Source organism: Orycteropus afer, unplaced genomic scaffold (genome assembly GCF_000298275.1).
Source record: "Orycteropus afer afer isolate SDZICR_OR568_19922 unplaced genomic scaffold, OryAfe1.0 scaffold00464, whole genome shotgun sequence".
In the NCBI taxonomy this organism is placed as follows: Eukaryota; Metazoa; Chordata; class Mammalia; order Tubulidentata; family Orycteropodidae; genus Orycteropus; species Orycteropus afer.
In genome coordinates this window covers 962,712-972,533 of record NW_006922051.1, presented here as the reverse complement: position 1 = coordinate 972,533, position 9,822 = coordinate 962,712, and the positions used below count along the sequence as shown (strand labels likewise).

Below are 9,822 nucleotides of genomic sequence, written 5' to 3'. Positions count from 1 at the left end.
AACCTATTCAAGTATTGACTGTAAACCTAGAAGATGAGTATAGACTCCACCAGCAACCCCCTCCTCCCCCGTCTGAAGATATAAAACAGTGGTTATCAGCTTTTCCTAAGGCATGGGCTGAAACTGGAGGTGTAGGGTTAGCAAAACATAGGCCACCGGTTTATGTGGAAATTAAACCTGGAGCAGACCTGGTCAGAGTCCGTCAGTACCCTATTTCATGAGAAGCCCAGGAAGGCATAACCCCCCACATCCGGCGCCTGTTAAAATTAGGAATACTCCAACCCTGTCAGTCTTCTTGGAACACCCCTCTACTCCCTGTTCGAAAACCTCATTCCAACGATTATAGACCAGTACAGGACCTCCGAGAAGTCAATAAACGAGTCATAGACATTCATCCTACTGTTCATAACCCATACACCCTCCTTAGTTCTTTACCCCCAGATCATCAGTGGTACTCAGTCTTGGACCTAAAAGATGCTTTTATTAGCTTACCATTGGCCCCAAAGAGCCAGGACTTGTTTGCCTTTGAATGGGCAGACCCCACGGAAGGCATTAATGGACAACTAACCTGGACGAGATTACCTCAAGGGTTCAAAAATTCGCCTACAATCTTCGACGAGGCGCTGCATGATGACCTGGGTAAGTTCCGATCCGACCACCCCAGTCTCACGCTGTTACAATATGTAGATGATCTCCTAGTTGCTGCAGCAGACTACGAGACCTGTCTCCAAGGAACCAGAGACTTACTCCAAACATTAGGAGACATGGGCTACAGAGCCTCAGCCAAAAAGGCTCAACTTTGCCAACCTGAGGTGAGCTATTTGGGGCATATGTTAAAAGAAGGACAAAGATGGCTGACCAGGGCCCACAAGGAGACTGTACTAAAAATCCCTAGACCCAACACTCCACGCGGGGTGCGGCAGTTCCTAGGATCAGCCGGCTACTGTAGTCTCTGGATACCAGGTTTTGCAGAACTTGCAAAGCCTCTCTATGAAGCAACCAAGGAGGGGCAGAAATTTCAGTGGACAGAGGCCATGGAAAAATCCTTTAATTCACTTAAGACTGCCCTTTTGTCCGCTCCTGCCCTTGGACTACCTGACGTAACAAAACCCTTCCATCTATACAATGATGAAAATAAGGGGGTAGCGAAAGGAGTTATAATCCAACACCTGGGCCCCTGGAAAAGACCGGTAGCCTATCTCTCAAAAAAATTAGACCCAGTGGCGGCGGGGTGGCCCCCATGCTTACGCATAATAGCAGCAACAGCCTTACTAGTCAAAGATGCGGGCAAACTTACACTGGGACAGGAACTATATGTCACCACCCCACATGCCATAGAAGGAACTCTTAAGCAACCTCCTGGTCAATGGCTTAGCAATGCACGGCTCACCCACTACCAAGGACTGTTACTGAACCCAACTAAGATTATCTTCCAGTCACCTATGGCACTGAACCCTGCCACCCTGTTACCGGATCCGGATTTAGGTGCTCCGCTCCATGATTGTGTCAACATTCTGGCTCAAGTGCACAGAACCTGAGCTGACCTACAAGACACACCCTTACCGGATGCCGAGGTTACCTGGTATACGGATGGGAGCAGCTTTGTGAGTGATAGACAAAGGTATGCGGGGGCGGCAGTGGTGATGGAAACTGCAATAGTTTCGGCTAAACCGTTACTGGCCACAACATCGGCTCAATGAGCTGAACTCATAGCATTGACCAAAGCCCTAACATTGGGAAAAGACAAAAAGTTAAATATTTATACAGACAGTCATTATGCTTTTGCCACGGCACATATTCATGGGGCAATTTATTGGGAAAGGGTGCTACTAACCGCAGAAGGGAAGACAATTAAAAATAAAAACGAGATCCTAAATCTACTAGCTGCCCTATGGCTCCCAAAGAAACTTGCCATCATTCATTGTCTGGGACACCAGAAGACCACCTCCCCAGTTGCCTGAGGCAATAATTTGGCAGACCAAACTGCCCGAGAAACTGCATTGTCTACCAACCTGGTATTAACCTCCAACTACCTGATCCTGGGAGCCCTGCCTTACCAACGAACCCCAACTACACTGAAGAAGATTTGAAATGGATTAAACAACTACCCAGAACTCAGTACGTATGCAACTGGTGGAAATCAGCAGATCACAAAGCCATCCTCCCCGAAAAACTGGGAGAAGAAATTTTATTCAAAATACATCAGACCACTCATTTAGGAACCAAAAAGATGCAGGAATTACTAAAATGGGCCAACGTAATAATTAAAAATGCTCAATCTAAAATTGAAATAATTGTTTCTGACTGTAAAGCCTGTCAATTAACCAATGTTAATAAAAACCCTCCGAATCTAGGCTCCAGATCAAGAGGCAACACACCAGGGACTTGCTGGGAAGTGGACTACACGGAGGCAAAACCAGGGAAATATGGATATAAATATTTGTTAGTCTTTATAGATACCTTTTCAGGGTGGGTGGAAGCCTTCCCCACCAAGAGAGAAACGGCCCACATTGTAGCCAAGAAACTACTAGAAGACATCCTACCCAGGTATGGTTTTCCTACTACAATAGGGTCAGATAATGGACCCGCATTTGTGTCTAAGGTAATACAGGGTTTAGCAACTATTCTTGGGGCTAATTGGAAATTACATTGTGCTTACAGATCCCAAAGTTCAGGCCAGGTAGAAAGAATGAACAGAACTCTAAAAGAGACCTTAACCAAATTAACCATAGAGACTGACGGAGACTGGGTGACTCTCCTCCCCTTCACCCTATTATAGGTCTGCAACTCTCCTTATAAATTAGGATTAACACCTTTTTGAGATTGTCTTTGGTAGACCTCCACCTATTACTCCCAGATTCCAGTCCGATTTGTTACGTGAAATTGATAATTGTGAGCTCATTTATTCTCTTCAAGCCCTGCAACAAAGCCAACAGGACATCTGGCCGAACTTAAGGGCCCTCTACCAATCTAATCCCCATCCCGAACCTCACTGGTACCAGCCAGGTGATTGGGTGTATGTGCGGAGACATCGACAAGAGACTGTACAACCTCGCTGGAAAGGACCCTACATCATGATCCTGACCACACCCACTGCCCTCAAAGTTGACGGAATAGCCTCCTGGATTCACCATACTCAACATCTGCAAAGCCGATCCTGTCCCTGACCAGGACCCACCATGGCGCATCTCCAAGGACCCCAACAATCCGCTCAAACTAAAACTTCAGTGATGTGGACCTTACTAGTATTACTGTTAATAACTGGTAACTATGTAAATCCTTCATCTAACCCACACACACCCCAACAGTTAACCTGGATAATTACGTCGGCCACAGGGGACGTTGTCAGCTCTATCACGGGCAACCATCCCCCTAATACCTGGTGGCCTGACCTACACTTTGCTTTATGCCAATTAGTGGCCAGATCCTGGGACGTCTTAGATTGGGAACCCAACAAAAACGGTACTCCTGAATGTTCAAACAAGCCCACATGCCAGTGGTTATGTGCTTCTAGAGGAATCGGGGGAATAGGTTGTGGGCACACTGAACTCCGCCACCAACTCCATAAGTTACCATTTTATGTTTGCCCAGGGGGAAGAAAAGACAGAGCTATAGCAAACCAGTGTGGGGGGGCACCAGACTTTTATTGTAAAGCATGGGGATGTGAAATGATGGGAACCACTTACTGGAAACCTTCAACTTGGGATCTCATCACAGTAGACAGGAATCATTTCAGTGACGGATTAACCGTCAGTTCTTGCCGATCATCCAAACTCATGCGGAGATTCCCAGCCAGCAGAAGCATGTATATAGGAAAGGGCCCGTGTATGAATTTCACCTGTAATCCTATCAGAATCCAATTCACAGAGCAGGGAAAACAGTATAAAACCTGGGTGACAGGCCGATCCTGGGGGCTTCGATTGTACCAAACGGTACGACAATGGAGTCATTTTCAATATTAGACTAAAAATTGAATCCTGGACACCCCCTGTTGCAATCGGGCCCAACTCAGTGTTAGCCCCACAATCAAGACCCTCTTTACCCTCCAATAATCGAGGCAACACATCAGTCCAAAATTCGTCTCCCCACATCACCCCTTCAAGGGGCACCACATCAGTCCAAAATTTACAGGAAGACCCCCTTTAGAAAATTATGGTCCAGACTTTCCAACTATTGAATCTAACCCAATCTAATTTGACAGAATCCTGATGGCTGTGCTATGATATCAAAACCCCCTATTATGAAGGTATTGCATTTACAGGAAAATTCAACCAGGCAGAAACTCACAAAACCTGTAGATGGAATCATAAGAAACCTGGACAACTCACCTTACTTTCTGTCACAGGGACAGGGACCTGCATAGGACAGATTCCACAAACTCACAAACACCTCTGCAATCACACTGAGACAACTATAAATCAAACTGTGTACTATACACCACCCCCTAACAGATGGTGGGCATGTTCCTCGGGATTATCCCTTGCCTCCATGGGCAGGTTCTTAATCAAACTAAAGACTTTTATATATTAGTCTACTTAGTACCTCATGTATTATACCACCAGTATGATGATTTCCTAGATAAATGGGAAACTGTTCCTCACCGAGTCAAACGGGAACCAGTTTCTGCTATAACTTTAACTGTTTACTAGGGCTAGGACTGGCAGGAGCTGGAACAGGAATTGCTTCTATCGCAACCCAGCATCAGCAATATAACTCACTTAGAGCAGCAATTGATCAGGGTATAGAAAGACTAGAAGAATCCATTACCAAACTCCAAGAATCCTTAACCTCATTAGCGGAAATGACTTTACAATTAAAAAGAGGTATGGATATCCTTTTCCAACAACAAGAAGGAGTTTGTGCCGCTCTAGGAGAAGAATGTTGTTATTATGTCGACCACTCAGGAGTCATGAAAAACTCCATGGCTAAAGTAAGAGAAGGACTAGAAAAAAGAAAAAGAGAGCATGCCCAAAACCAGGGACGGTATGAAAATTGATTTAATTCTTCTCCTTGGCTAATGTCTCTGTTATCTGCTCTTGCAGGACCAGTCATTATAGGACTAATTTTACTAACAGTTGGATGTTGTATTCTAAACAGATTAGTCAACTTTGTAAGAGATAGAGTAAACTCTGTACAACTCATGGTCCTCAGGCAACAATATTGACTACTCCACCAAGACGATTCAGGTGTTAGTACAGTACATTATAACCCAATATATGATAACACTTAGCAAACTCGTGATTGAGTTTAGTGCCAAGAGAAAGGGAGGAATGTGAGACCATGTCTCTATATAAGGACCCTGTATGTAACCATTTTAAGTATGTAGCCATTTTGCAATATGCCTTAGCATTTACTTCACGCTTTAGTGCTTTAGTTACAGGAAAAACCAAAAGAGTCCTGACTACCCCCACCTCATTGATACCCAAGCATTCTCCTTAGCAACAACCAATCAGTAAATGGTTGAGAAATACCTTACCTAAAATAGTTAGAAACGACAGTTGGTGGTTTCGGCCCACCAGACAGGGCCAATCAAGTAGGAACAACAAGCAACTTGGAAAATGTCAACCAATCCTGTAATTTTCTGATTGAAACTTCCTCCTTCCTGCTGTACCCCCCTATAAAAACCCCATTACCCCTGAGTTCGGGGCTCTCAATCCTGAACCACTGCATCAGTGACGGTTGAGGGTCCGAGCTCGAGCTTGAATAAACAACCCCTATGCTTTTGCAGTGGAATCGGCTCCTTGGTGGTTTCTGGGGATTCAAGATCTGGGCGCAACAGAGGAAGTGCACCCAAAATGCTCCTTGAAAACGAGAATGGCCAGACTTCGTCTCACCTATTTGGTCATGTTGTCAGAAGGGACTATTCCCTGGAGAAGGATGTCATGCTTGGTAAGGTGGAGGATCAATGAAAGAGGGAAGGCCTTCAGTGAGATGAATTGACATGGTGGCTGCAACAATGGGCTCAAGTATAGCAAGTATCATGGAGCTGGTGCAGGATTGGGCGGTGTTTCATTCTGCTGTGCATTGGGGTCTCTGTGAGTCAGAAATGACTCAACAGCACCTAACAATAACAGTATTAACTGGTCTTCCTTGGAAGTGTATGGATATTATCCTATCACTGACAGCATTGTACTTCAGGATATATCTTGAAACATTCTTTGTGATAGTGATTGCCACACCATTCTTCTTCAATTTGTCATTCCCAGCATAGTAGATCTTATGGTTGTCTGATTCAAAATGGCCAATACCAGTCCATTTTTAGCTCACTAATGCCTAGGATATCAATCTTCATGCATTCTGTTTCATTTTTGACAACTTTCAATTTTCCTAGATTCATACTTTGCACATTCCATGTTCCGATTATTAATGGATGTTTGCAGCTGTTTCTTCCCATTTTGTGTCATGCTGCATCAACAAATGGAGGTTCCAAGAGCTTTACTCCATCTGCATCATTAAGGTCGACTCTACTCTGAGGAGGCAGTACTTCCCCAGTCATATTTTGAGTGCCTTTCTACCTGAGGGGCTCATCTTCTGGCACTGTAGTGGTTAAGTTTGTGTGTCAACTTGGCTAGGCCTGGTTGAGTGGCTGGGCAGCTGGATGTAGTATTCCCCATGATGAGACTGGTAATAAACTTCATGGTGGAATCTACTGTGAGCAGCTGAGTAGCTACCTTTGGGTATTGGGTCTGCTTCCCATATATAAGAAAGAGCTTTGGGAATGGTCTCTAGCTTATGGCACACTTGAACCCTGCATGTAGCCATGTCGCTGTTCAGCAGCCTGCCATGCTCTGCTTCCCTTGGGACTTCCAATGGACTTGAATTGATGGCTTGCCATGTGGTTTGGTAACATCGGGACTGTACCATTTTATTTGTCTACCTTGGGCTTGTTAGCCTCAGCAGCCAGTAGCTGCCTGAGTGAAGACATGCCTCTAGCTTCAGTGGGCTGGGAGCAAGAGGTAGAGCTAAAGCCCAAGGTCGAGGTGCTTTCACACAGTCCCGAGAGCCTGGCACTTTGAACTTTGACTTCTAGCCTCCCAAACTGTAAGAGAATAAACTTCTGTTTGTTCAAGCCATCCCATTTTCGGTATGTTCTTGGCAGAGTGGCACTAGATAACCAAAACAGGCACTATACTGGAAAACGCTTCAGGGATACTCATAAAGTTTTACAGTAATATATCAGAAGTGTTTCATTGCTATTTGTAACATTTTCACTGGCCAATTCTTTGAGAAGTGGATGGTCCCTTACTTCTTCTGAGTCTGTCTTAGTCTGGAAGCTCCACTGAAACCTGTCCCCCATGGGTGACTCTGAGGGTATTTGAAATACCAGTGGCATAACCTCCAGCCTCACAGCAACATGCAAGCCACCACAGGAGGACAAACTGACAGACGAGTGGTGGAAAGAGTAGTAGTAAATAAAACTATTATCAATAGTAATTTATTGATAAAACACATACACATATAGTATTTTCAGTCTGTCCATGTGTTTAACACAGAGAAAGCTTATGTATTTTATTTACTTCCTTTAAAATTTAACACATTTAAAATTATGCTAACTAATACTTGGATCCCTCATCACTGGAAAGCCTTTAAATTTTCTTTCATATTTGAACAGCATCATCTTGTGGCAAACATAAGTAAAATCAATTATTTCTTCATATATTAGTAATGATTAATACACAATTATATTAACTATCACACATATAATGAACCCCAAACCAAATTCACTGCCATCGAGTTGATTCCAACTCATAGCGACCCCCTTTGGGTTTCCAAGGTGGTAAATCTTTACAGAAGTAGATTGCCCAGTCTTCCTTCTGCAGAGTGGCTGGTGGGTTTGAACCACCACTTTTTGGTTAGCAGTCAAATGCCTTAGGCACTATGCCACCAGAGCTCCTTACACATGAAATATAATATATAAATAATATAATAAATAAGTTTTGTTGTTATTTGTAAATAAATTTTTGTTGAAAACATAACTTGGTACCAAGATTTGCTAGGTTTTAGGGAGGTGAAGCCAGAATAAGTAAATAGACCATATGACTCACTGCACTTTGAAGTATTCCCTGTGCTATGATTGCAGACATTAGCAAGGCTGAGAGGTGAATGCTTTTCAGGCAATGGGAGCAGCGTTTGCAAAGCCATCAAGGCACGACAGGACAGGATATGTTAGCGCAATTTTGCACTAGATGTTTATAGGACTCAACTACATGTATGTGAGGGTGGGAGAGGGCAGTGGTGAGAGACAAGGATGGAGAGATAAATAGAATTAAAATAGTTAAAGGGACCTAATATATTATTCGGAAGGAGCTCTGGTGGCACAGTGAAGGCATTTGGCTGCTAACCAAAATAGTTCTAACTCACCAGCCACTCTGAGGGAGAAAGATGAAACAGCCTGCTTCCATAAATATTTACAGCCATGGCCAACAAACACATAAAGAAATGCTTGCAACATTAGCCATTCCAAACCTACTGCCATAGAGTTGATTCTGACTCATAGTGATCCCTTAGAACAGAGTTGAATAGCCCTATATAGTTTCTAAGGCTGTAAATCTTTATGAAAGTAGACTGACTCATGTTTATCCTGTGGAGCAGCTGGTGGGTTCAAACTTTCAACCTTCTGGTTTGCAGCTGAATCACTGGCTATTAGAGAGATGCATATCAAAACAACAAGGAGACCCAATAATGATAGCAAAATTCAACAAGGCAGAAAACAACAAATGCTGGTGAGAGTATGGAGAGATTAGAACTTTGATACATTGCTGGTGGAACTACAAAATGCTGCAACAAATGTAGAAAATAATATGATGCTTCCTTAAAAAGTTGGAACTAGAAATACAATTTGATCCAGCAATTCCACTACTTGATATATATACTAAAGGAATGAGAGCTGAGACATGAATAGACATATGCATACCCATGTTCACTGAAGCACTATTCACAATAGCAAAGGAATGTAAACAACCTAAGAGCCCATGAACTGACAAATGGATAAACAAACTATAATACATACACACAGTGGAATATTACGCAGCATTAAAGAATAATGAAGAATCCACAAAACACCTCATAATGTGGATGAAGTTGGAGGACATTTTGCTGAGTGAAATAAATCAATCCAAAAGGACAAATATTGTGTGAGTCCCATATTACTAAAAGTCAAGAAGAATTTTATACATGGAAAGAAACATTCCTTGTTGGTTACCAGGGATACAAGGGGAAGGGAGAGAAAACTGCTAGCTAGGTAAGAGACACATATTGATTTGGATAAAAGGAAAGGAAATATATCAAAAGCAGGTGACCAGCACAATATCACCAAGGAAAAGGAACACACAGAGAGGTGCACAAGAGGTACAGGTAACAAAGGTAAACACTATTACATATATAATAATGCATTATCAGTAATAACAAACATGAATCTGCAAGTGGATACATAAGTAGACAGGTAAGACAATCAGGTATGGGTAGGTGAATGGGAAAATACTCATGACTATATATAACTCAGGCCCGCCCAAAGCAGCAAGACAGGAAAGCAGGAGAAAGGGGATAAAAGCCAGGAACCTGAACAGAAGATCAGTCAGCCACAGGGATTAAGTGAGGAGAGGAGACTCAGGCCCGCCCAAAGCAGCAGGACCAGAGAGCAGGAGAAAGGGGATAAAAGCCAGGAACCCGAACAGAGGAGCAGTCAGCCCCAGGGACATCTCAGGGATGCACAAAACAGCAGGGCAGAAGAGCAGGAGAAAGGGGATTAAAAGCCAGGAAGCCAGACAGAGGAACAGTCAGCCACAGGGACCCAGGTAGGGGTGATACGAGAGGTCTCCAACA

At 43.5% G+C, this 9,822-nt stretch overlaps 1 protein-coding gene across 1 annotated transcript in view; it reads right to left on the bottom strand.

Annotated features, from left to right (window-relative positions):
- The window catches only part of LOC103208786 (TIR domain-containing adapter molecule 2), a 101,528-nt gene that overhangs the window by 26,919 nt on the left and 64,787 nt on the right, over positions 1-9,822 (bottom strand). The window lies entirely within an intron of this gene.